Here is a 26750-nt window from a genome sequence, read left to right as displayed (position 1 = left end):
TGGGGACTGTCAGTCACTGGCTCTCTGCTCTACCGCTCCAGCAAGGCAAGCCAGCTGCTGGTCAGGCATGTGGGTGGATCCCTACATTAAAGTCGGTATCCCTCCACAGTCTGGACTGGCTCAGTGACATCACATGACAGTGGACTTTAGCACACACTCAGTTAAATCAGGGACACAGCATTGCAGAACAAAGTGCACTCCTGTGACTCACAGGAGATGTAGTGCCAAAAGTGCTTTTGTAAAAAGCTGGTTGTAAACCCTTGCATATACCGAGTGAAGCGACTGGCCTCAGATGTTACACAGAGATTTAAAAAATCCTCCTACATAAGCTGTTCCTGTTTATTTGCAGTCTTTACAGCTTGTCTGGGAGTTCAGAAACAAGGATGGATAGCTGAAGTTGCACCCTGCAGAGCTCAGTGAGGATAGCTCTGAGAGCTGATTGGAGGGAAGAGACACCCCTTCTCACACAGCTCACAGGAACAGAGCTGCTGCTGTCAATCAGCTACAGGTGTACCCCTTCACCTTTTTTTTTTTCTTGGTGTCAGGAAAACGTGTCAGAAGTGACTCATGCTGATAGCAGAGGAATGAGGCAGCCAACAGAAATGACACAGTGCTTTTAATTGAGATAAGTACATACTGTACATCAGGCATCACCAAATGGCAGACTGAAGTCTGGATCTGGACCAAGTGAGTGCCTCATGTGGATTTCAGTAATCCCACCATTTAGGAGCCGTTCTGCCCAGAACCATCACAATTGCCACAGTCGTTCTCACAGAGGACAATAATGTGAGGGGGCTGAGGACTATATTGTGAGGGGGGCTGAGGACAGTACTGGAGGGGACTGAGGACAATATTGTGAGGGGGAATGAGGACAGTACTGGAGGGGACTGAGGACAGTACTGGAGGGAACCGAGGACAATATTGTGAGGGGGGCTGGGGACAGTAATGGGGGGGGGGCTCAGGACAGTTGATGGGCAAGACTAAGGACAGTAATGATGGAGCTCAGGACAGTACTGAGGGCTGAGGACATTAATGAAGTGATTGAGGACAGTAATGGCACGGACCGAGGACAATAATGGGTTGATTGAGGACAGTAATGGGAAGGGAGCTGAGGACAGTAATGGGGGGGTGAGGACAATAATGGAGGGGTGAGGACAATAATGGGAAGGGGGCTGAGGACAGTAATGGGGGGGCGAGGACAATAATGGGAAGGGGGCTGAAGACAGTAATATGAGGACAGTATTGGGGGGCTCAGGAAAGTATTGGGGAGCTCAGGACAGCAATGAGGGACTGAGGACATTAATGTGGTCATTGAGGACAGTAATGGGGGGCTAAGGACAGTAATGGAGGGGGGATGAGGATAGTAATGGGGTTACTGAGGATAGTAATGTGGGCGGATTTTGATGTGAAGGGCAGTGACTGTGAGTGAAAGGGGGACTGAGGATGCAGATGTAAAAACAGGATTGTGATATGAGGCTTGATTCAGATCTGCGCATGCGCGTTTGCAGGTCGTGGCTAGGGCAGCCAGGACAATTGTATTTCACCAAACCAATTAATGTAATCTTGGTTTAGGAAATTCATTGTATTCAATAGCTAATGTTAAAAGCAAACAAAATGTATGTGCCTTTAACAATATTCATTCTCTGATGTCATTATTGAATGTACTGATGAGATTTGTACCAGTGTACAGCAAGGTTAAATTGGTTCTACAGGGAAGACATTTTTTTACTTTAATGCATTAAAGTAAAAAAATGTCTCAGTAATTGCACCTCACATGAGCCCGATCCAGCGATGTACGCTGTCTTTCAGCTCTCTTTCTCCTCATTGGCTCAGACACAGCAGCGGGCGTAACAGCCCAAGCTTGGATAACTATACCTTTGCGATCACCCCAGATGACAGCCTTATCCAGGGAAAAGGTGTCTATAGACAGTGCATTTGCTCAATCCACTAGGTTATGATGAAATCAGATAACAGTTCATAGTCCCTCCATGACTCCAGCACATCTAGAGCTGAGCAGGTTTAGGTGACAAAGCAATCAGCTTGGTTTGATTTCCACCAGGTAAGCTGGTGTCAGGGTCCTCCTTGAGCCGAACATGCATATTTGTGCAATGTAAATGTATGTGATTACAAGAGAGAATATAAACACACAGCTACCTGAGATCTGATCAGAAGAAAAAAATCAAATCCAAAAGTTCATCCCTCCAGAACAAATGTCTGCTAAGGTTGCAAGGATACACTGACCAAACAGTCATTTAGCCTGGGTTCACACTGATGCGGTGCGGAATTCATAGCAGTTTCTACAGGAAATCCAAACTACATCATAATCACACCCCAATCATGCGAACCGCTGCTGGTGTGTATGTTAAGTTAACAACACGCCAAAATTGGTTTGCAAAACACGGTGCGATGTGCAGAATCAGATCACATAGGTGTGAATACACATGCGATCCGATTCTAGTGTGGACAAAAAAGGGTTCTGCCCTTTTTTTGGTGCAGATGCGGTGTGATTTCAGCCATACAAAATGTATGGCTCAAATAGCACTGCACAGAATAAGCATGTGATTTGCACAGGAATGCGGTGCGGTTCCTGTGCAAATCACATGCGATGTTCCGCACCGCAGAAGTGTGAACCCAGCCTTACTGCAAACCATGACCCTAGCAAAATGTGAATATAGGAGAGGCAGTAGAGGTAACTTGGAACATCTTTTTTTTGCTTGGATCTAAGAACTATACAGGGGCGGACTGATCATTTGGAAACTCGGGCACTGACCGAGGGCCCGGGGTCAGTAAGGGGCCCCATGAGATGCCCCTGGTACCTTTTTCATAGGCTTTTTTGAGTTTGAGCAAGGACACAGGGGCCCCATGATCCCATGTTGCCTGGGGGCCCCATGAGTTGTCAGTCCGCCCCTGGAACTATAAGAGATACATTTTGTGTGGGTGTTATAGTAAATAGCTTGTGATATACTGTACATTGGAACCCTAAAAGTCCCAAAGCTGATGGAACAGTTTTGTTCTAATTTGGGTCTAATTTGGCCACTTGAGTACCAGCCTCTGTAATTCCCCTACATCACTAGGCTATTTTTTCAGTTTTCAGCACTATAATAGCTTGACTGACAATTACTCAGTTATAAAATATCATACCCAAATTAATTGTATATATAAGTTTTTAACAGATAGAGCTTTCTTTTGGGGGCATTTAATAACCCCCAGGGTTTTTTCTACTGTAAAAGGAAAAAAGATCAAAAGCTAAAGAAAAAAATGTTTCTCTTACCTAACCCCTCTATACCCTAACAACAAATATGTTTGGCAGCATAAGGCCAGCCATACATGGGTCAAAATTTGACTGATTTTTCATTCCCAAAAATTGGACCTAAGAATAATCGACCGATTTTCGACTCAATGATGATCAAATCGTACAACCATTTTTCCAAAAAGAATATGCGCATGAGACGTGACCTGGAAGGAACAGAAGTTTTGCCTGTTATATGGGGTGAACTTTATGACTTGATTGGCCGATTTTCGAAATCATTGATGGCACCATCGAATTACCGAGCGAACAACGTTTTTGATTTTCGGACGAAAAATCGCTCAGAATTCGAACCATGTATGGCCTGCATAAAGGTGGGCTTTAACAGCCACACTCTGTACATGCGCATCGATGGGCAGGCAATGTTTAAGTGCTGGGAGCGTGCTCACTTTGCGCTCAGCACAAAGACCAAGCAGTCAGTTTTAACAGTAAAAGATAAAGTAAAAAAAGCTTTTGCTGAAATACTCATCTTTATTCCAGAGTTGTCTCATGCAGTAATTCTTTTCTGCCCCTAGATGTCCTGAGTCGTCCAGGCTGAACAATGGCCAGGGACATTCCTCTGAGTTTAGGCTGTCATGTGACCACACCCAATGCGGGTATCGTGACCACTCCCAACGCGGGTGTCATGTGACTACTCCCAATGCGGGACAGTGATATTTATCACATTATATTCTCATCTCTCTGTTACTCTGCTTTGTCCTCCTGTCAGCATGCTACTTGCCAAGGCTTAAATTCCTTCCTCTCTCACTCAGAGCTCAGCTATATAGAGACTGCAAGATGATGACACCAGGTCAAATTCACATACTCCACTGTTTGCATTAAAAATCAGTTTAAACGTGTATTCACAAATACAGAGCTGTATTTTCTGTGTTTTGTACATCTGCCTGGAGTTCAGTTTTAGGGCAAACACTACAATAGTTGTAAATATTGAATCAAGGTTTTGCCATTTCTGCAAGAAACTAGAAAATATGTTCAGTAGGGGAATGGGTTTCAGGTGGTTTCCAAGGCTGGAGGTGCACTGAACCCCACCATTTATGGATACTGGAGGTACTAAAGACTTGCCAAAAAAATATTTAGTACGCCCTGTTCTTTTGCCACTCACCCCCTTGCACTTGCCAGGAATTCCAGACTGTCATCATGAGAGCCCAGAGCTGCTGTGTAAATAGAGCAGCTGTAGAAAAAATGGACTGGATCAAGAAATGGACTGCTAAACACTTCATGCATGAGGTAGAAATACAAGGTAATATTGTTACATTTGCTTCATTCAGAGTTGATACAAATGTATGAGCTTTGATCTGCACATCATGTCAGTTAATGCAACCTGTCAAGTAAAAAAGAAGTTTCTTTTTTTTAATATAACTTGTTCCTATTTAAACCCTTTCTAACCTTTAGTTTACTCAAACTGATTCCTTCTTCCCCTTCTCTCCTTATCTATTATTATCATATCAATTTTTTTCTAATCATTATTATTTTATTGTTTCCATTTTATTTGTTTTGTGTGTTAAATTTTTCTGTAATGCATTTATAAAGTGATACATGAAAAAAAAACTTTTTTTCAGTCGTATATAACTTTACACTGTTTTGTACCAGAAGTGTAATTATTATTTTTCTAAACCAATACTAATCAAAGTAGTAAAAGGAAAAAAGTTTATTTTTTAGTTTTGGAATTTTTTTTTTGTGTATGGATTGCATAATATACTAAATAATGTTTGCAAGACAATATTATGGAAAGAATGCCTTGTTTTGTTTTGTTTTATGTTAACCACTTGCCCTCCCATTCCTGACCAGGCCATTTTTTGCATTATGGCGCTGCATTACTTGAACTGAAAATTGCACGGTCATGCAATGCTGCACCCAAATTAAATGTATGTCCTTTTTTTCCCCCCACAAATAGAGCTTTCTTTCAGTGGTATTTGATCACCTGTGTTTTTTTTTTTTGCTCTAAAAAAAACAAAACAATTTTGAGAAAAAAACAATATTTTTTGCTATTAAACATGTCCAGTAAAAAAATGAAAAAAAAATCAAATTTCATCATAAATTTAGGCCAAACTGTATTCTGCTACGTCTTTGCTAATGAAAAAAAATCCCAATACGTGTAAATTAATTGGTTTACGTGAACGTTATAGCGTTTATAAATGGCAGTATGTATACTGGGATTATTTATTTATTTATTTTTACTAGTAATGGTGGCGATCAGTGACTTTTAGCAGGACTGCGAGACTGTGGCAGGCATTTTGACACTGGGGGGGAACTGACTTGGTGTCACTGACATCCCCAGTGATACCAATACAGTGATTAGCGATAATAAAAAGCACTGACACTGTATTAATGGCACTGGGCAGGAAGGGGTTAACATCTGGGGTGATCAAAGAGTTAACTGTGTGCTGTGTGCTGTTTTACATAGTGGGCTGTGTCTGTGTTTCACTGTAAGCACACTGCTTTGCATTTCTCCAGGAACTCTCATTCCTGATTGGCTGAGGCAGCAGCGGGAGCCCCCGCTGCTGTCAATCACAGCCAGTGTACCAATTAGGAGAGTGAAGGGGCAGGCCCGAGCCACAGCTCTGTGTATGATTGGACACACAGAGACACGGCTTGGGAGAGCACATGTTCGGGTACCTCCATAGCAAGCTGCTTGCTGTAGGGACACCCTACAAGAGGGAAGGGCCAGCGGGGGACCACTGCACACAGCAGGTAAGTATAGACATCTTTGTTATATAAAAAAAACAAGACTTTAGTATCGCTTTAAGTAATATCAAAATCATTGCCATATGGGTAGGCCCATACCCAGGGTCGGTGCTAGACTATTTTGCGCCCTAGGCAAGCTACTCGTGCCCCATGACACCCTCCCCTAAATAAAATTAATAAATAATTTTAAAAACAGTAGAAATATTAAATCAACAAAACATGAAACTGCTAAATTTCTTTTAATTTGCAAAAATAAGTGCTATAAGACGCCACCAGTACCAATATTAAAGACAAAATATATATTAACCAAATATAAATTAATTGTATTGACCAATCAGACAGAGAAACAAAAAAAAACCCCAAAGAGACAGAGTTACAAAACTCCACAATGATCAGCAGCTGCCAGCCGCCTTGCAGTAAGGGACTGAGTCTGAGAGGAACACTGGAAAGAGCTGCAGCTCAGCTGCTACACTGGCCCCAGGCGCCTGGCATCTTCCTCTGTCCTTTCTTCCTCCCCCTCTGCCACCCCTCCCTTTAGTTGAATGATCATTCACAATGTGGTGGCATCCCGAATGATCAATCATCATCCGCTCCCCTCACCCTGACCATTGTTTGCCTCCCTCCTCCTCCTGTCACTTCCATGACCCGCCATCCTCTTAGGCTCTCCTCTGATGGCTCCTGCCAGGGTGCGGAGTCCAGGCCGCGGCTCTCAGTGAGGACAGGTGGCCTCCCAGCACTACACCGCTTCCCTCTTATACACATCAGGCCCCGATCATCCTACTCACATAGGGTTAACCCTGCAACCAGAGTACACCCCTGCCTATTGATTGGCTCCAGCTGTATAGAAGAAGGCGGAGTCAGCGCTGGATATGCCCCATTTACTCACTAGCTGGCTCCCTATTAATGCTGGAGGATCGTGTGTGCCAGATGTATGGACCAATCCTCCGATCAGAGACTGCTGACCACCCGCGGTCCTGGGCTAATGTCATCACTTCCCATCCTAGGGGGAGCCAACACTTCACTGCTACATGGAATACTACATGATATTTATATATACTAAATGGTCATGTGTGTGGACAGGCTGTGAGACAATTGTGCAGAGTAAAGATACCATCATTCCCTCATCATTCCCAGTGTATGAGGAGAGGGGGACTCTGCAGAGATACGAAGAATTCATACAAAGGCCACACAGAGAGAGTGCTGTCCCATGCTGCGCCCTGGCGCCCCTAGGTGGCAGTGTGCCCTAGGCAGTTGCTTAGTTTGCCTAGTAGAAGCACTGGCCCTGCCCATAGCAGCAATGTAAAAACTGTTACACTAAACTTTAATTTAAAAAGAAAAAATTTGATTCAAGTATGTATTATTAACTTAAGGCCTCATGCACACAGTGCAGTTTTCCTGCCGCTTTTAGGAGCATCAGGCGTTTTTTTGTTTTTTTTTACTGCTTCCAAATGCCCCTCCATGTTATTGTATGTGTCCATGCACACTATAGCTTTTAGAAGCTTTTATTAGCAGGGGTGGTTAGAGGCAGAACTAGTGCATCCTGGAGCAGTGGCGTTTTGGCAGAAATAATGTTTGACATGCTTAAATGTGCCGAAATGGGTTAACACTTTTACAAGTGTCAGGCATTTTTTTGGCCAAAACGCTGCTGCCAGGAGGAGGCTTCTAGGGGAGTTAAAAAAAAAAAACAGTAGTGTGCATGAGGATTAAAAAGTACACTCTGATGCTCTCAGTCTCCTTCAAATCTCCAAATTCTTTTTTTTTGCTACTGTGAACTGATTTCCTGTTAGAGGAATAGCCACCCTCTCTTGCTCACTCCTTAGAAGGACAAGGGACTATAGACTATGGGATGTGTAGTGTGCATACACATGTACATGACTGCAACTGTTTGCACTGCTTGTTCCAAACAAATGTAAGTGAGGGGGATATGGAGAGGTCCAGTAGCTCACAGAGGAAATTACAAGGAGGTAGAAAGCACAGTAAGCAATGATTTCATGAAAAATAGATTACAGGACCATTAAAGTGTTGCTAAACCCACAACAGGAAAATCAGTCTGTATATGCAGTGAAGCATGCTTGTTATACTCACAGTGGAACCTAACGGGTTAATCCTTGGCATTGTGTAAAAAGGCTGGTTGATCCTGATTGCTCTGTTTCTCCCCTTGTTTAAGTGACCGCCTCTTATCTCCTGATAAGACAGACTATACCGTAGGCATTTCGCACATGCTCAGTTTGGTGTGTATTGCTAGAGAGACTTTTTTTTTTGTCCTTGGGAGAGTGCATGTAATCAGCACAGGGCAAATCAGCACTGGTCAGGAGATTTCCATCCTCCTAGAGCAGAAAGAAAACTCCTACAAGCTTTAGCTAGTGCTTGGCTGGACACTGATAGAAGTCACAAGACTGCTCTAACTGCTGATGAGAAAAGGTATTTATCAGTTTACATTTACTAAAATAATTGCATTTCCATGTTGTGTGTACTGTGTGAGACCAGATAGAGTGAATGCAGGGTCTTAGTAACACTTTAAGTAGCGGATATGGATTACTTTTGCAGAATAAGTATATTGTTTAATGTCACTTAAAGTGGCTAAAAGTGATCCAGTTCAGAAAACTTTGGCAGCCTCACAGCGGCTCTCAGAACAGCTGATCTGGAGGTCATAGTGGAGCAGACCTGTTACTGTTATGTTTTTGCTTTCTTGCTAAAAGTAGACGGTAGAAAACATTTCAATCAGGAAGTCTGTTGGGGTATATTAGGGTTTTTTCCACTACTCTCTGCTGCAAATTGTTCTGTATTTTCTTTCATAAGAACAGACACAAGATACATTTGTCTGCATTTCAAATCAGCAAAATTGCAGGCCTCCCGTGTCTGATGCACATCCCGTCATACAGGAACTGCTGTTCTTTGTGGAAATGAATATAGGTCTGCTGGCTGCTGATGGCAACTGTCAGAGTCATTGGATGTTTAAAGGTACGGAGCTCACATCAATGTAACTTTTTTTTTAGATGCCTGATAAGACGGATCCAACATGTATAGGTCTGCTGTATTTTGGTACTTTTTTTGATGAGATGTATTATCCAGGATTTATAAAGAACCAATCATTTGCATAGTGCTCTGCAGTTTAAATTGCCATTACATTGTATTATTTAGTACATAAAAAGCTGAGAACTGGTAGTACTAACTACTGAAAAAAAATTGTTTTGATTTGTTATTTAAATAATTTAGTTGAGTTAAATTCATTTTCGGAATTTGTTTAATTTGTTCATTTTCGAATTCGATTCGAGTTTTCTGAATTGAATCGAATTGAAATCAGTTTGGCCAAATTCAGAAAATTCGAATCAAATCGAAAAGTATTGAATAGACATTCAAATTTATTCTGTTTGAAATTTGAATGTCATAAAACAGTTATATTCTTTCTATTTCATTCTATTCTTTTTTTCTTTTCTGTTCTATTATTTTATTTTCTATTCTTTCCTTTCCTATTCTGTTATTTTCTATTCTATTATAATATATTGTATTCAATTTCAAATATATTCTATTTTATTCTATTCTATTGTTATTTTCTATTCTATTCTTTTCTATTCTATTTTATTTGAATTCAAATGTATTTTATTTGAAATTCAAATTTCGGTAGATGGTTATATTCATTCTATTTTATTCTGTTCTATTACTTTTTTTCTATTTTATTCTTTTCTATTCTATTCTATTCTTTATTTTTCTAGTCTTTTTTATTCTTTCTTTTCTATACTTTTCTATTCTATTCTAATCTATTCAAATTCATTTTATTCTAAATTCAAATATCGGAAGACGGTTATATTCTATTTTCTTCTTTTCTGTTGTTTTCTATTCTATTCTTTTATTTTCTGTTCTATTATAATAAATTCTATTCCAATTCAAAATGTTTCTATTCAAAATCAAATTTCAGAAGACAGTGATATTATTATTATTATACAGGATTTATATAGCGCCAACGGTTTGCTCAGCGCTTTACAATATAAAGGGAGACAATACAGCAACAATACAGTTCAATGCAAGAGGGTTAGGAGGGCCCTGCTCCTTGGTTCTTGTGATATTCTTTCTAATTTATTCTATTCTATTCTCTTGAGATTTTTTAAATTTTTCTATTCTATTATATTACTTTCTATTATCTTATTTTATCTTCTGACAAACAAACGAAACCAGCGCTCAAATCTTCATGCAGACTAAAAGAAATTCAGAATGCCAAACGGAGAAGTGCTGCACTTCAAAGATCGGGAAATCTGGACACTAGTGAACAAAAGCAGACAAGGGCGCACTCTCATCGTGCATTACCGTGGTACACCACGTATTTATTATATAGACAAATAGATGTATACTCACAAACCAACAGAAATTATGAATATGTGAATATGTGATCTGCAATGACAGTCAATACAATGCTGTGCCCTTAATAGGGATAATCTGACGCGTTTCGGGAGATGAACCCCCTTCCTCAGAGCTTTTCTGTTTTTATTTTATCTTCTATTTTCTATTCTTTTATGTTCTATTCTGTATTACTTTATTCTTTTCAATTCTATTCTATTCTATTTTATTTTATGCTTTTATATTCTATTCTATTCTGCTCTGTTTTACTCTATTCTTTTCTTTTCTATTGTATTCTATTCTTTTCTATTCTTATCTATTCTATTATTTTCTATTTTATTCCTTTATTTTCTATTCTATTTTATTCTATTCGTGTTTTCAAATTCAATTTAGTTTTCGTTTACATTTGTTACTATTGTAATTTGGAAATTTGGATACATCTGAATCTCCAAATAACCAAAAATTTGTCTGAATTTCGATTCGGAATGAATCACACGTCTATTCCTCTGCACACTATTCTTGAACAAAGATAATAGGGAGTTCTAAAGCTATCAGTGGTATGACATCTCCTCTATATTTTGTAGTTGATTGGTAACATTGGAAAATCTAGAATTAATAATATTTCTGTAGAATTACATTTCAGCAGTTCTTTGGAAGCTAGATATATGTTTGCCCCAAATTGCACACATAAACATCTGGAGCCTGAAATTAGGTAATTTTGCTTAGTGTTGAAGTTTATTTAGAAAGCCAAAACTAAAAATGAGTTAAGCTAGCCCTCAGTTAGAGGGTCCCTGTTGACACCTAAATGCAGTGGGTAAAACCCACGTTCTGTGTCATTTCCCACACTGCATTCAGAACGCACTGCCCTTCTGATTTGCTGCAGATGTCAATGCAATGCTAATGACACCCCAAATGCAGGTCACAAATGCAGTGCATTTTTTAAACCCCATTTCTGACAGCCGTATGCATATGTGCAGCTTTTTGGCCAGGCTCTAACACTGAGCTGTCACTTATCTGCTCTCCTATGTGAGCACTTTACTGTGCTGAGAGCATGCTCCCAGCACAATAACCTGTGGGTACCGGAAAGCTCCCAATGCATCCTTTTCTCATCCAAATCAGGAGCTTTCTGATTATGTGACCATTGTGATGGGCAATCACAGCGATCACATGATCAGAATGCCTGCCTCCACCTCCAAGCATTTGGAACCTGTTTAAGGGTTGGGAGGTGGTGACGGGAAGGAGTTAAAGAACTAATGTTCTCTAACAAACCTCTGAGGGCTTCACAGAACAGCTGTATTTATACTGAGATTAAATTACACACAACTCTATTTACTAATTAGGTGACTTCTGAAGGCAATTGGTTCCACTAGATTTTAGATAGGGGTATCAGAGTAAAGGGGGCTGAATACAAATGCATGCCACACTTTTCAGATATTTATTTGTAAACAATTTTGAAAACCAATTATCATTTTCCTTCCACTTCACAAGTATGTGCCACTTTGTGTTGGTCTATCACATAAAATGCCAATAAAATTATGTTTTTGGTTGTAACATGACAAAATGTGGAAAATTTCAAGGGGTATGAATACTTTTTCAAGGCACTGTATATGGGTCGCATACAGCATGCACTACACCCATCGAAATTGGCAGGCAGTATAATTCTTGCAGAGAAATATGTACACCCCTGGCCACTAGTGTGAATTAGCCCAAAGAATACTTTTTCAAGGCACTGCATATACATGCTAGTTGTAATATTAACTGCAACTGACAACTTTTGAAAGAGGCTTGTATACTTTCAGCTGTATCCCTCTTTCTTCATTTCTTCTGTACCTGAAATATGTTTGTTTATTTCTCAGTAAAAAATTCCTGACACTGAAGGATATTTTTTGGTTGCAGATAACAGCAGCAATATAGAAAATACAGAAGCTGTAACAAATGACAGCTAACATACCTTTCTGAAAGTCATGCTGTAGTAAACTACCATATGATATTGATAATTGCAGTGACTCTCCAGCTAAGAGCCAGCCGCACTGGAAAGGTTCACCTTTACTGTAATTAGATAGATGTGCAGAATAATATATGAAGAACTCTAAGAATATCCAAACAAGTGAATGGTTTGTGAGTCAAAGGTTAAATTAGAAGAACATTACATTGAAAACACTTATGTATTTTTAGCATACATTTACAAGAATTCCATTCAATTTGTTAAGCTCAAGAAAATCAACTGAAAGTCTGCAGATGTTCATACGTGCCATTGGATATCCATAGTGCTTGTACTGACATTTCTGGTAATGTTTTTTGCTTGGAATGGATGAGTTACCAAAAGGTAGGCCTGGCATAAACCATTCAGGACCACTGCTCCACTGCTGAGCAATCACCAGAGGCACTGTATATGATACTTTGTATTGGGATTGGGATCTGGTAAGTTTATCCAACTTTGCCAGTGTTACAAGTCTAGGTTGTTCTTAGAAGCATACAATGTTTTAGCTCTCAGGGGCCCAACTTTGGTAAAATAGGCACTATAGAAACTGGGATGTGACTTGTTAATTAATATTATGGCTCAGCATGCTAGTCTGAAAGTAGATCAGACTCTGCACATCGTGCCTTCCAGCAAAGCTAATTGCGCATATGTAATATGGCATAGGACTCTACAAAACAACTGTAATACCACATTATCTTAAAATTGACCAGTGATATATAATGTAATTTGTCACCAGGTATGTGGCTTTATCACGTCACTTTTTGCATCGCTTTGGGTACTATATACTTAGGGGCGGACTGACCATTTGGAAACTCGGGCACTGCCCGAGGGCCCAGCACCAGTAGGGGGCCCCATGAGATGCCCTTGGTACCTTTTTCATAGGCTTTTTTGAGTTTGGGCAAGGACACAGGGGCCCCATGATTCCCTATTGCTCGGGGGCTCCATGAGTTGTCAGTCCGCCCCTGTATATACTGTACTTCAAAGGCAAAACCAGGTGGAATCAAGGTAGCTTTATTTGATGCTTTAAACATTAACAATTTATGCCTGAAACAAGCAGGAATTTCTACTTTGAAAAGATTTTAGGAAGTGCCATTGGTCACTCAGTAATAAAACAATCAATGTATTTTTGTCCAAAGAATATCTTTTTTTTAATTTTGTTACATGGTATAATGCCACTGTTCAAATATAATCAGGAATTATTATTATTATTATTATTACAGGTTCTTTTATAGCGCTGTCAATTTACGCAGTGCTTTACATATATATTGTACATTCACATCAGTCCCTAACCCTCAATCTAAGGAATGGTGAGTTTCAAACTATTTATTGAGGGCATACCTCCTAAATACAAAGTGAGACACGTATGGAAGATAGCTACTTGTCACTGGAGCACAAGGTATTCCCTCACATTCAGCCATGTTGGATCCTGCACCTTTGAGCTTTCCCAATAGATATGTGAAAGCATGCATTGTGATGAAATGGAGAATTTAAATGTTTGAACAGAGATTTTTTCCATGCAAGAAGGAACTCAACAAAGATGAGTTTGAGTGGACAAAATAAATTGAGAGGAAGTACTTTCAAACAATGAACTTTAGAAACTAGTTACCATAAAATGTTAAACTTCATTGGATGGCTAAGTAAAAAGAAGCACTACATTCACCAGCTACTTTATTAGGTGCACCTTGCTAGTGCCATGAAAATATCCCCCACACCATTACACCACCACCAGCATGAACCGTTGATACAAGGCAGGATGGATCCATGCTTTCATGTTGTTTACACCAAATTCTGACCCTACCATCTGAATGTTGTAGCAACCAGTCTGCCCATTCTCCTGTGACCTCTTACATCAACAAGGCACATTTGTCCACACAACTTCCGCCCACGGGATATTTTCTCTTTTTCGGACAATTCTCTGTAAACCCTAGAGATGGTTGTGAAAATTCCAGTAGATCAGCAGTTTTTGAAATATTCAGACCAGCCCATCTGGCACCAACAACTATGCCATATTCAAAGTCACTTAAATCCCCTTTCTTCTCCATTCTGAAGCTCGGTTTGAAATTCAGCAAGTCATCTTCACCACATCTACATGCCTAAATGCATTGAGTTGCTGTCATGTGATTGGTTCATTAGCAATTTGTGTTACCAAGCAATTGAACAGGTGTATCTATTAAAGTAACCAGTGAGTGTATATAGACAACAGTTGTGGGCACCTGACCATCACACATAAATACTGCCAAAAATATTTGGACACCTCTTTATTGACTTGAGCTGTTATCAGTGAAGGGTTAATCCTACAGCATACAAAGACGTTTCGGACAACTTTACATTTTCAACCTTGTGGCGACAGTTCGGGAAGAATAGAAATGGCTTTTGTGAGCCAAGTCTTCAGTACCAGTGGCAGAACTGGCACAAATTCCCATAGATTCACTCCAAAATGATGTTAAAAGCCTTTCCACAACAGTGGATGCTTTTTGGACTGCATAGGAAGGTATGTGCAAGATAGTGGTGGTGATGGTGCTGCTGGTGGTGGGGGGAGTTGTGAGGGTGCACTGCCTAATAATGCCCTTGGTTTTGGAATAGGATGCCCAAGAAAACCATATTCCATAGGTGTGATGGTCAAAGTTCTTGCAAGCTTTTGGCCATGCAGTATAGTAAAAATGCACACACTTTAGGCTATTGCAGAAAGGAAGAAGAGGCGTTCATGATTTTGCAAATGGCAATAACACTCATCTTGCCCCCAGCATACACCTTATAGCTTGTACCTGTTTAAAATGTAATTTGTTGACAATGAAACTTATTGAGGAAGAACACCAGCAGTCAGGCAGAAAAGAAGAAATAGATGAGCACTTCCTTATTTTGTAAACCAGAACATTTTGGTAAGCCAAGCTTTTTATAACAAAGCATGCATAGTAAAATCTAAACATCTCTCAAACAACTTGATTACTGACAAAGCATATACTACAGTGTGAGATCATGGCTGGTGCAGAGGATTTTCTTTGTGATTTGAAGCACCAGAAGGGCACAGAACAGCATTTTGGTGTAGCTCCCTATTTTAAAGTCCTACTAAACCCACAACAGTAAAATCAGTCTGTATATACAGTAAAGCATGCTTGTTATACTCACTGTGGAACCTAAGGGGTTAATCCTCTGCATTCTGTAAAAAGGCTGTTTGATCCTGTCACTCTATCTGGTCTACCACAGTTCACAGAACATGGAAGTGCAATTATCTTAGTAAATATAAACTGCTAAATACCTTTTCTTATCAGCAGTTAGAGCAGTCTTGTGGCTTATATCAGTGTTCAGCAGAGCACTGGTTAAAGCTTGCAGAAGTTTTCTTTCTGCGCTAGGAGGATGCAAAACCCCTAAACTCTGTTTGGACAGTTCTCTGCCCCTCCTCTTGTTCAATTGTCCACATCTTACAGTATCTCCTGATAAGACAGACTGAACCTGTAGCCACATGCACATGCTCAGTTTAGTGTGTATTGCTAGAGAGATTTTTTTTTTCCTTTGGAGAGTGCATGTGATCAGCACAGGGCCAATCAGCACTGTCCAGACAGAGGTCAGGGGTTTTGCATCCTCCTAGAGCAGAAAGAAAACTCCTCCTGCAAGCTTTAACCAGTGCTCTGCTGAACACTGATAGAAGCCACAAGACTGCTCTAACTGCTGATGAGAAAAGGTATTTAGCAGTTTATATTTACTAAGATAATTGCATCGTCATGTTGTGTGTACTGTGGGAGACCAGATAGAGTGAATGAAGGGTCCTGCGGTTAGTAACACTTTCATTGATTTTTAAGGGAAAACTGTGCTCATGAGTGGTAGTCTCCATACTTCTCTCATGACAGGTCTCCTTTGACTTGCAGTTATGTTTTAAGAGACTTGGATAGCTACAGCTTGTTTGGGTTTAAGGGTTACATAGTAAGGAAAGATTTCAACATTTTCTTTTTTTCTGGTAAATGTATTGCACTGTAGCTGACAATATTATATTATGCACAGTATACCTGTCCTCCAGAATCAAACAAAAATAACATGCATATCTCCTAGTGGACCAACAATAGTGGTAGATCTGTACGCACAGAATGGTCCTCAGGTGAGCAGAATTTGACATCATAGTCTTTCAGAGGGAGATGATCTGAGACAGGAGACACAGAATCCCTAGACACTCTACAGAGGCTTGTTGCTTGGACACCAGAAAGTGAATACCACCTTCGGAGGACATGGTAAACTGCTGAGGTAACCGAACAAAGTAAACGACGTACACATTAAAGTGTGAAGCATTAGCGTTTCCAGTCGTCATGCCTTTGTGCTGCTATACACAATGTTTGTGGTTATTGTGATGTCTTCACAGAAGTCATACTGCCAGTATGTTCTCCTGCACTTAGAGAAGGGTTTACAGGTGCTTTGTAAGTATGTTGGTAGGCGCTGCCAGCATTGAGTCATTGTAAAGAGGACAACGTGTATATTGTACAAAGCGCAAGGCATGAAAGTAAAGAACAGTAAGTCAGTGTATTGTTGTGAACAAAGCATTGTATTTCAGTACGTTACTTAATAGAAGAGAGCACACAGGTTACATTATATCTTTCGTCCATCAGTGTAGGTTCTGCTTTACAGACAGCTAGTATATATTACTTTAAAGTGGTATTAAATCCAAAAATAAAAATTATATTGTATTAGATTGAAGCTTACCATTTTTTAGATGTGGTGGCTGCATTAATTTTATTTATTTTATTTTTTTTCCCTTTATGTTCACCTGGTGCAAGGCCAGATCAAGGGTTGGGCAGGAGGGGCGGCTGCCCTGGGCACTGTAGTATCATGTAAATTGGTTGCAGGGGGGCTGGGGGGGCGCACCACAAGGAGATTGGGGTGATGGGATTTGTGTTGGGAGGGGGAATTTTGGGGGGCAGCAGGTGGTAAGATTTGTGCTAGGAGGTGGGGAGGTGTGCTAGAAGTCGTGATTTGGGGGGATTTGTGTTAGGAGGAGAGATGGGAGAAGGAGGATTTGTGCTAGGACAGGGATTTGGGGGACTGTGCTAAAAAAAGGTAATATGGTGGGGAGGAGCGGATTTGTGCTAGGAGGGGATTTGTTTGGGGGGGGGGGGGCGGGGGTGCTAGTAGGGATGATTTGGGGATTTTTAATGTTAAAAGTGGAAATTGGGATTGGGCGGGGATTTGTACTAGGAGGGAGAAATTTGAGGTGTAGAGGATTTGTGCTAGGAGGGGGATTGGAGGGGGGGGGGGGGTTTGTGCTAAAAAAAGGTGATATGGTTGGGGGAGGGAGAATTGTGCTGGAAGGGGGATTTCAGCAGGAGGGATGTGTACTGGGAGGAGGGGAATTTATGCTTAGTGTGTAAGCATGCAGATTAGTGCTCAATTTTTTAGGGGGGGGGGGGGATTTTTGATGATATATGATTTATTTATTTATTTCAGGTACTTATATAGCGCCGTCAATTTACGCAGTGCTTTACATATATATTGTACATCACATCAGTCCCTAACCCTCAAGGGGCATACAATCTAAGGTCCCTAACTCACATTTATATACTAGGGCCAATTTAGACAGGATCCAATTAACCTACCAGCATGTCTTTGGAGTGTGGGAGGAAACCAGAGTACCTGAAGGAAACCCATGCAGGCACAGGAAGAACATGCAAACTCCAGGCAGGAGGTGCCGTGGCTGGGATTCAAACCAATGACCTTAGTACTGCCAGGCAGAAGTGCTAATGTTCATAAATCTTTGGGGGGAGGGGGCACAATTTGGCAAGTTTGCCCTGATGACCATGTCCCGGCACTGACCTAATGATCTGGCCAGCAAGTCTGTTATTTTTTCAACAGACCAAGCTGTCCTGCAAAATTGCAAGTTAGAGGGTTGAGGCTAACCATTTAATACTTTAATGCTGACTGGGGTGCTTCCAATGATCAACTTTTATTTATTTAGGTAAAACCTTTATTGCAAAAGGGAAAAAAATGTTTCTGTAACTTAGCTGGAGTTTGGCTTCAATTTGTTATTCAAATCCGTCTAAACCTGCTATTGTATCCAGCCCTACCCTCTCTCCAGATTGACAGTGCTGTGTCCAAACATGTCTTTATAGTTTTTCATGTAAAGTGGAGGCACCCTAAGACATGAAGTGTGTTGCTGTCTAGATCACCAGAAATAAAAGTCTAAATAAAAAAAACTAATGCAGCCACCACATCTAAGTATTGGTGTGCTGCAATATATTATTGTTTTTGGGTCTATTTTCACTGATCTCCAGCCTTACCTTTAGTCTTGCACAGTTCATCTTCTCTACTGAAATTGCTTCCTGTGATTTCACTGCACACTGTGAACGTCTCTTAGAAGCTGCAGCAAATCAAAGAGAGCCTGTCTAATTTCCTGATTGGAAGATGTCCAGTACCATCTTTCCTCCAAGTCTGACTGTTCCTGGTCTGCCCCTTTCATTCATTGGATTTCAGTTCTTTCAATCATGAAGGCTCAGCATAACATGTTGGCATTACCTAGGGTGGTTAGTATGCAAATGCAGTCCACTCCTCCAGGCAGACATTAAGCCATCAGGACATTTTGATTTTTGTCTAACTCCTCTCAAGAGCCCACCTTCTGCCTGCATCAGGTCTGAGGGCTCTTGAAAAGAATAAAGAGGGAGGATCCCGGGATATCTTCCAAGAAGCTATGTACAGCACCTTGCTGGCCTCTCCCACCAGCCATGATTTGCCTGCATTGTATAGAGAAGCACATAGACCAAGTGAGGATATCACTGGATCTAAAATGAGACTTGTAATAAAAACAGAAAAGGTTTCATGTAAAGATTTAATTGGCATGTTGCTCCAGTCTCTCTGCTTTTAGCTATACTCCCTACCCTAGGGAAGGGTCTCCTCAGGTGAAATTGTCACCTTTGTAATAAAAACAACTTTGGCAACAATCCTAATATACTAAATTTAGTCCCCAAAATTGTAATTGTAAAGAGAGTTTGCCTAGGATTATGTGTTCCTACATATGTAAGATATATTGATTTATTTGGGAACACATTATACAAAACAAGCTATTTTTAGCATAGTAAAGTACCTGATGTAAATGGCTGACTATTGTGAAACTCACTAACGTATCCGTAGTTCACTGTGTACATTATGGTAGCTATATCTTGATATGTGGGTGAGGAAAGAGGAGAACAGGTCACCAGAGAAATGTACCGGTCACTGACTGTCCTCAGCTATAGCTCATCCTCACCAAGACCTAGACAGTATGTCTAGTACAAGGAAAATTAACAACAGAATAGCATAAATCTCACATTTTTTACAAGCTTTATTAGGTACCATCATGTCAGATTAAAGATTTCCTTGAGTGATACACTCTTGAGATTATTACAGGATAAAATATATGAAGCAGAGAGAAGAACATAAAAATGGATTTCATTGTTACCTTCTATCATAATCACGAAAGAAGTGGATTCACAATGGTGTAAAACAGGCTCTCAACATCTCTCTCAGACTCTGCTCATACTGATCTATGTCCCAATTCCCAGTTCTGCTGGGCTGTGCAATATTTGGGAACTAAAATTCCCACAAATCTTAACTTGATTTTCAAACTTAATTTCCAACCATTACTGGCCACTCTGTCTTCTGAAAAATGAAATGAAAAACATTGGCCCTCTCCTGCTTTGGCCAATGCAATTTTCTTAAAATATTCCTTGTAAAGAACCTGTTGCTAGACCATTAATATCAACAACAAACTTCCCATTAGAATAAATGTGCATTTAATGTGGTATTTATCTGCAAAGTCTCCCTTGTGTAGACATTCAAAATCCCTGAGCTTGTTGCTTGGAGCCACCATCTTGGATGTGATGTCAGGAGGCCCATCAGACTTAGATCTGTAACTCAAATGACTGTCTATAACAGCCATTCTCAAACAGGATTTGGTGCAACTCCAGGGTTCTTTAAGTGGTTGCTTGGGGTTCGTTGAGCTGTGATTGACCTCCCATCTGATGTTGCCTGCATAGGTTTGGTGTCGAAACCACTTGCGAACTTGTTAGAGCCAGCTGTATGACATCAATAGTCTTTTTAGCTGTCTTGAAGGGTGGCATTCTGATCACCACTGTAAGGGACATTTTCCCCACTCACCCCCAATGAGTTGGTTTTAGCAGGGGTTCACCGAGACCCCAAAGTTTTTTCAAGGGTTTCTATGGGAAAATAAAGATTGAGAAAGGCTACTCTATTGTATGTCCTTTCATTTTTCCCCTGGCAGCTACATAAAAGGCTATGTAAGAAGTTGAGGGTCAGGGTAGCATGGCCAGCCACTTCCTGAAGAAAAAAGGGCTATGATGTGAAGGAGGGAGGAGCTGTGCTAGGAAATGGACTCTCCCAGAGTATTTGAATTTTCTAGCAATTGTGAAGGCACATTTCAAGTAAATATAAATAATGTTTATAAATAAAGTAAACATTTTAAATACATGATTTTTTGTGCTTTTACCTGAATTTGTTTAGGATGGTGACTGGGTCTCTTATGAAAAGTGGAATTGAATGAAACAGTTTATGCAAGAGTGGTCAACTGGGACCCAGCTGTTGTGAAACTACATGCCCCATAAGGCATTGAAAGATTGACAGTTACAAATATGACTCCCAGAGGCATGATGAGACTTGTAGTTCCTCATCAGCTGGAGGGACGCAGTTGCCCAGCCCTGGTTTATGTTAATGCAGCTCTCTACCCCAGACAGGCTGAGTTTAGGGGATGTCTTTCTAGAAAATGTTGCTGAATAACTTGAACAGGAGAGAGGTCCAGGGAGCAGGATATTCCAAACAACAGCGAAAAAATAACATGAGTACAGCTTCTCACTAATCTTATCTAAGCAGCCTTTTCTGGAGGTAACAAGGATGGCCAGTATATCTAGGACTGTATAAGAGCAATCCCAGTCCATTTTGCATCCTCTGGTACTTAGTTCCCTTCTAGAACTTGCACAAATAAGAGTTCACAGCAAGGCCTTTACTCACAATTTCCCAAGAACTGTCTGCCACCCAGCATCCACATGTAGCTCCTCAGTGAGGGAGACAACACATCATTGTCCAGACCGGGATTTCAGAATGATGCCTTCCAACAAGTAATCCTTTAGCAATCTTCCCTGGGCCCTCAGCCTAGCTACTGTTGAGGCCCAGACTGCAATGTCTTATCTCACTAGCTCTCTTCTAGGGGTGGCAGCTCCAGGAGAACTGGAACACTCCCTGGAGAGGAAGGAACACTCTGGAAAGGCCTCTCAAATATTTATCACCTCCTCAACCATCTTCTGGACATCTCTTTTCAGGGATTGGCTGAGGTGAGATAAATATTCATACTGGACATTTGACTCTCCTTGCCCTATATTCTGGAAATAAGCAAATGAAAGAGATAAAACACCCAGCTAGAAAACACTGACCAGACAAAAATAATAGATTACTGCTCCATTGACTGCAGTAAAGCAAAAAACTACTTTTAGCCTAGCAGCCTAACCAGAGGAGGGCGCTATACTAATAACACCTAAAGCATGGGATTGTATGCGAACAATCCTAGTTATCCGCAACTCTCCATTTAGCTGATTGGTTGGATCCCTTCCAGAATGGTTTGATTCACTTCACATATAGGATAGCTGTTCATTTTTATTTCATTGTCCATGCCTCAAGTTGTTTATACACAAAAAAAGCTAAAGGTTCTGAACACACATGGGAGCTGTTGCCAGTTTTGTTTCAGTTTTCTGAATACAAATTTCACTAGTTCACAAAAAAAATGAGGGTAAAGTAACATAAATTTTGGGATTTCTAAACAAAAGTCATCACGCTGAAGCAATAGGTATGACAAAGAGCATGAAAAGCTGGACAGCGTGGAGTGTGTTGGAAAGAGGCTAATGTTTCTTCCTATTATAGATGCTGGAATTCCCCCTCCCATACAAATTTCTATTGTATGCACAACAGCTGCGTCCGGCAGACACGGTGAGACCCAAGGCATCATGGGAGCTTGGCTCCTGCTCTTCCCTGAAGTCCAACACCATGATTTGTCAAGTGTTGAAATCAAGAGAGATCATATTCCCAGCTATTAAAGGGGTAACCGTGGAACAGTCTGGCTTACATGAAGTGGCCTCAGTCCAAATGTGTGAGGTCTCTCGTGTGAATGATGAGCCATGAAATCAGACTGCAAACATTGAAGGGGATTCCCAGCTCACATGACAAGTCATGGTAGATCACTTGCAATGAACTTCAAAACATTTACTTGTCCTGTTATCTGACTGTTTACATTTGGGAAACTGAAGCTAAATTGTACATTTTAGGATAGACACTTGCTTGGTTCTCAGTCCAATATCTCATATTAATAATTGTAGATCAAATTTCCAGTAGAATTCCCTCAAGAAGTAGTTCAGTCTGAACTGACCACAAAATTTATTGTAATTTCTAACAATAAATAAATAAACAAACAAAGAAAAAAAAGCAGTGGGGTCCCGATGTCTTTGACAGACACATATAAAAGAATTTTCAAAATTGGTCACATTAGCAGAACTAAAGTGGTAGTAAAAGCTAATTCTACCTATTCTTAAATAAAAATGTTCCCTCCCACCTCCTCCTACCTACCTGCATACCCTGTGTACAAAAAAATTCTATTTTTAATTTTGACTGGTCCAGTCATGAGATTCAGCAGCTCTAGTTGACCTTTGTAAGGGAGCACTCAACAACAGCTGTGAATTCCCAAAGCCATGATGTCACCTATGGTTTTCCATGGTCCATCCATTGTTGGTTCTCCCTCCTCTCCCCAGCAGCAGCTGCTCATGGACACAAGGGATCTGGAGCTGCTAGATCACATGACCAGAGTGGATTAAAATAGATAAGTACACAGATCTTTTATACAATGTACAGGTTATGCAGGACTGGTAGGAGGATGAGGGAAAGAACATTTTTAAGTTATTAAGCTGGCCATACGTGGTTCAGATTTTTTTTTGTTCAGCCAGCAGGCTTAATGAAAAATCTGAACTGATTCCCCCATCCACACATTTGATGTGGATGGCGGAATTCTCCCCACTGTGTCATTGTATACTGACAGTGGGACTCCCCACGATCAGAATACACTGATCAGTGCTGCAGCTGATTGGCTGCAAGTGCTAATGGAATGTACATTTTCCAGCAGAACTGACTTCTTTTGAACAGGAATGGCCATAAATGGATAAAAATTTGGCCAGTTCCTGCTTAACCAGATGAATTTTGATCCATACATGGCCAGCTTTAGCCTTCTCTTCCTCTTAAAGCCATAAAAAGATTTATTTACTAAGGTGGAATAGTAATACAGGCTTCTGTTTACTTATCGGTTTACTTGTTTCAGTTTTCTGAATACAACTTCAGTGTAAACTGTATTTTTCTGAAAATAAGATCTTTACTCAGCTACAGATTAACCTCATATCAATGTTACATTTAAAAAAAGCACAAGTAAGTTGTTTTAAAGGTTCACCTTTTCCAGAAAAAAAACCTATGCAGTCAAGGAGTCCCAGTAGATATTAAAAATCTTTGCAGCTTTGTAAAATTAGCATCAATTCTATTGTTTTACCTGTAGGTTTTTTGGGTCACCTCAGAAGCCTGGTTAAAAAAACTCCTAGTTAGCATGCCCCATGTCCCAAACTAATAATAAATATTTCCACACCCCCTTTCCACCCATATATTACCTCCTGCACATGTGTTATACTGAGGATGGGTCTGACCATACTCAATAATGGCCTCTGTCCAGTATATGCTCTTTGCTGAAGATGGAGACTTGGGTAGACTCGTCACTTTTGTGATTAACAAGAAACGTACCATTATCCATGCTGATACCAACAGGCTAAAGGTTTGGGGTCCCCTAATTTCTGCTATGCACATCTTATGAGAGTGAACATTCCTTTAAACTAAACCTAAAGGCCATCTCAGATGTCATCTCTATCTGATGCCTTTTCCCTTTTGTGTACAATGTATCTTTTTTTTTTTTACATTACATACATTTTGTTCTTTAGAAATATGTTTAAGATTTGTGTATAAAGTATCTTTTTGCTTTTTTTCATGTAACAGAGTAAAAGTATATGTTTTAACCTGTAAAGCTAAACTCAGATATGTGTTACTGTATCATCTTGCTTGTTGTCTTCATTGCACTTTTTTTGCATTTCATTAAACTACTGAAACAGTGAAATGTGTGTTTTCTTGATATTTATTTATTTATGAATGTATTCATTTGTTCTTCACATTTGGGATTGTAGGAACAGACATGCCAGTTATTTACACAACCATACACACACTGGTTTATACTGCAGCTAAATGTTGGCAACTGTTGTATTGGTATATTTAAGCCAATTTGCCAATGGTTACAGACACCAATGCTAAATATGAGTTACTGAGCTTCGAAACAATTTATTAGGGCATGAAGACAAACTCTGCTCCAGTCTGTAATCAGAGGCCCAATTATTCCTCTATTGGATGATGTCATCTTGCCTATTATGCAGCATTAAGGTGACATTGGGCTGTCAATCACAACCCACACATTAGGACACATCTGCCCTTTTAATGACAATAAGAAAGCTACTGCTCTCTGTAGGGTAGTAGTTATATGTTAGCAACAAGGGGGTGTGGTTAGAGATGAAGAGGAGAGTTTAGCTCTTGATTTTGGATAAAAACAAAATATTTGCATATTTGTAACAACACTGTTTAGTCTATTTATGCTTGCCATACTTCCATAAATGATCAATTTATTATTATTATTTTTTTAAATCTCTTCTTATACAAATAATTGATTTATAGTCGACAACCCATTTGATCAATATGCTATATACGGGGAAGTGGATATCAATCAATAGTTAAGATACACTTGTAACTTGTCGATTGCATCTATGTTTGTCCATGTAATCTCATAATCCAATCCAAAGAAATATGATCGTATTTATGAACAAAGAATCTCTGTGCTGCCAATTGATACAAAACAATAATATTCCCAATCAATAATATAATAATATTCAAATCAGTTTGATCAAATTTGAGTCTAAATCGATCAGAAGGTAAGTTATGGCTATGCAGTTGTTTGCAGATTTGTTCATTTTGATCAAATTGCACATTGATTAGTTGAAAAATTTAAGTAAATGTAACCACTGTTGGGCTGAATGTTTTGGGGACAGAAGGAGTGCATTTGAAAGAGTTGATGTGATACATTTTGAAGGCATCAAAGTGTTTACATGATTATCAAATGGAATGATACTTTGCACATTAGGTCTTCAGAGAGCAGACAAATTTGCTATAATACTTTGTGAATGAACAAATGAGGTTCAGTCCTCTGACTACCAGGTTTCTCTGTTTGTGAATTAAGGACTGGGGGGAACCCCGACATCTCATGCTGATTTCATGAACAGATGTGGTATTTAATAATCAAGGGACACAGAATTAATCTTACATGTAAACTATGGGAAACCCCAAAACATGATTTGCTCAGGATAGTTGAGGACTGAAGTTGCAAAACACTGATCTATAGCTAGACCTGTACTTGCCATTTGACCACAATGTGTAACATGTGGATTGCTTGCAGCAGTCTTGAGTTTTTAGATTGAAAAACTTTATAGTAGCCCAAATGCAAAATCAGCAGCCACCCTATTAGGAACATCTATCGCTACCTGGTAGGAGTCTACTTACCTTTGGTACAACCAGACATTTTTAAGCAATGGATTTAGCAAGCTGCAGAAAACGGTATTACTTGAGCAGTTGTGGACTTCCCATCTGGCCATTCCCTTTTTTGACCTTTCTATTTAACTGAGATTATTAATGTGCCAAAAAGGAAAATAATAATACCACAACAAAGGGGTACTATCATCCAATAACTGACTATTAAGAAAACCAAAAAGAAGCAAAGAAGCTCCAAATACAAAATGGTAGCCAAGAAACACAGAGTTCATCCAATATATTAAAATGTAAACAATTTTAACAAATTTCAGCTCATATTAAGTCATTTCCCCAAACTGAGCACTGACCTTAAAGGTCAAAAGTACAGATTCCACATGGTGATAGATGGGAATACAGTATACGGCCATCTTTCTACATGTTTTGCGAATAAATGAACCAAAGACTGTTTAAAACAAAACAGAAAAGAGAATATGTAACATAAAATGTTGTAAAAGTAAATATGCAGATTTACAAATACAATGATGCTCATGATGATGGTCATTGAGTTGCTTACCAACGAGACCTAGGGACAAGTGCCTGAAAGGGGGTGTTGGATGGGGATGCCAAAAAGCCTCCTCCGGGCCGGGCATGGGGACCATATAAGGAGACTCACAGATGCCCCAATCACGGACTGGAAAATCATAGTAGAAAACAAAGTAATAATTAAGGAATCACAAAGAAAAGAATGAGAAAAAAAAATCAAGAAATTACTATAGGGATAGGTGAATAAGGAAAAATTGTATAAAAGGGGGTAATCATTTCTTAATTTTCATTTTTTTC

General features: G+C 39.9%; 1 long non-coding RNA gene across 1 annotated transcript; it reads left to right on the top strand.

The window, feature by feature from the left end:
• Positions 1-1268: 1268 nt before the first annotated feature.
• On the top strand, positions 1269-24459 carry LOC149460068 (uncharacterized). The gene is made up of 3 exons (XR_016313140.1): positions 1269-4547; positions 8792-8953; positions 22185-24459. It is a non-coding gene; the product is annotated as an uncharacterized LOC149460068 (long non-coding RNA).
• Positions 24460-26750: the final 2291 nt, after the last annotated feature.

Source organism: Staurois parvus, unplaced genomic scaffold (genome assembly GCF_062004578.1).
Source record: "Staurois parvus isolate SC_StPar_1 unplaced genomic scaffold, SC_StPar_1.0 ptg000235l, whole genome shotgun sequence".
Classification (NCBI taxonomy): Eukaryota; Metazoa; Chordata; class Amphibia; order Anura; family Ranidae; genus Staurois; species Staurois parvus.
This window is presented reverse-complemented; position numbering and strand designations above follow the sequence as displayed.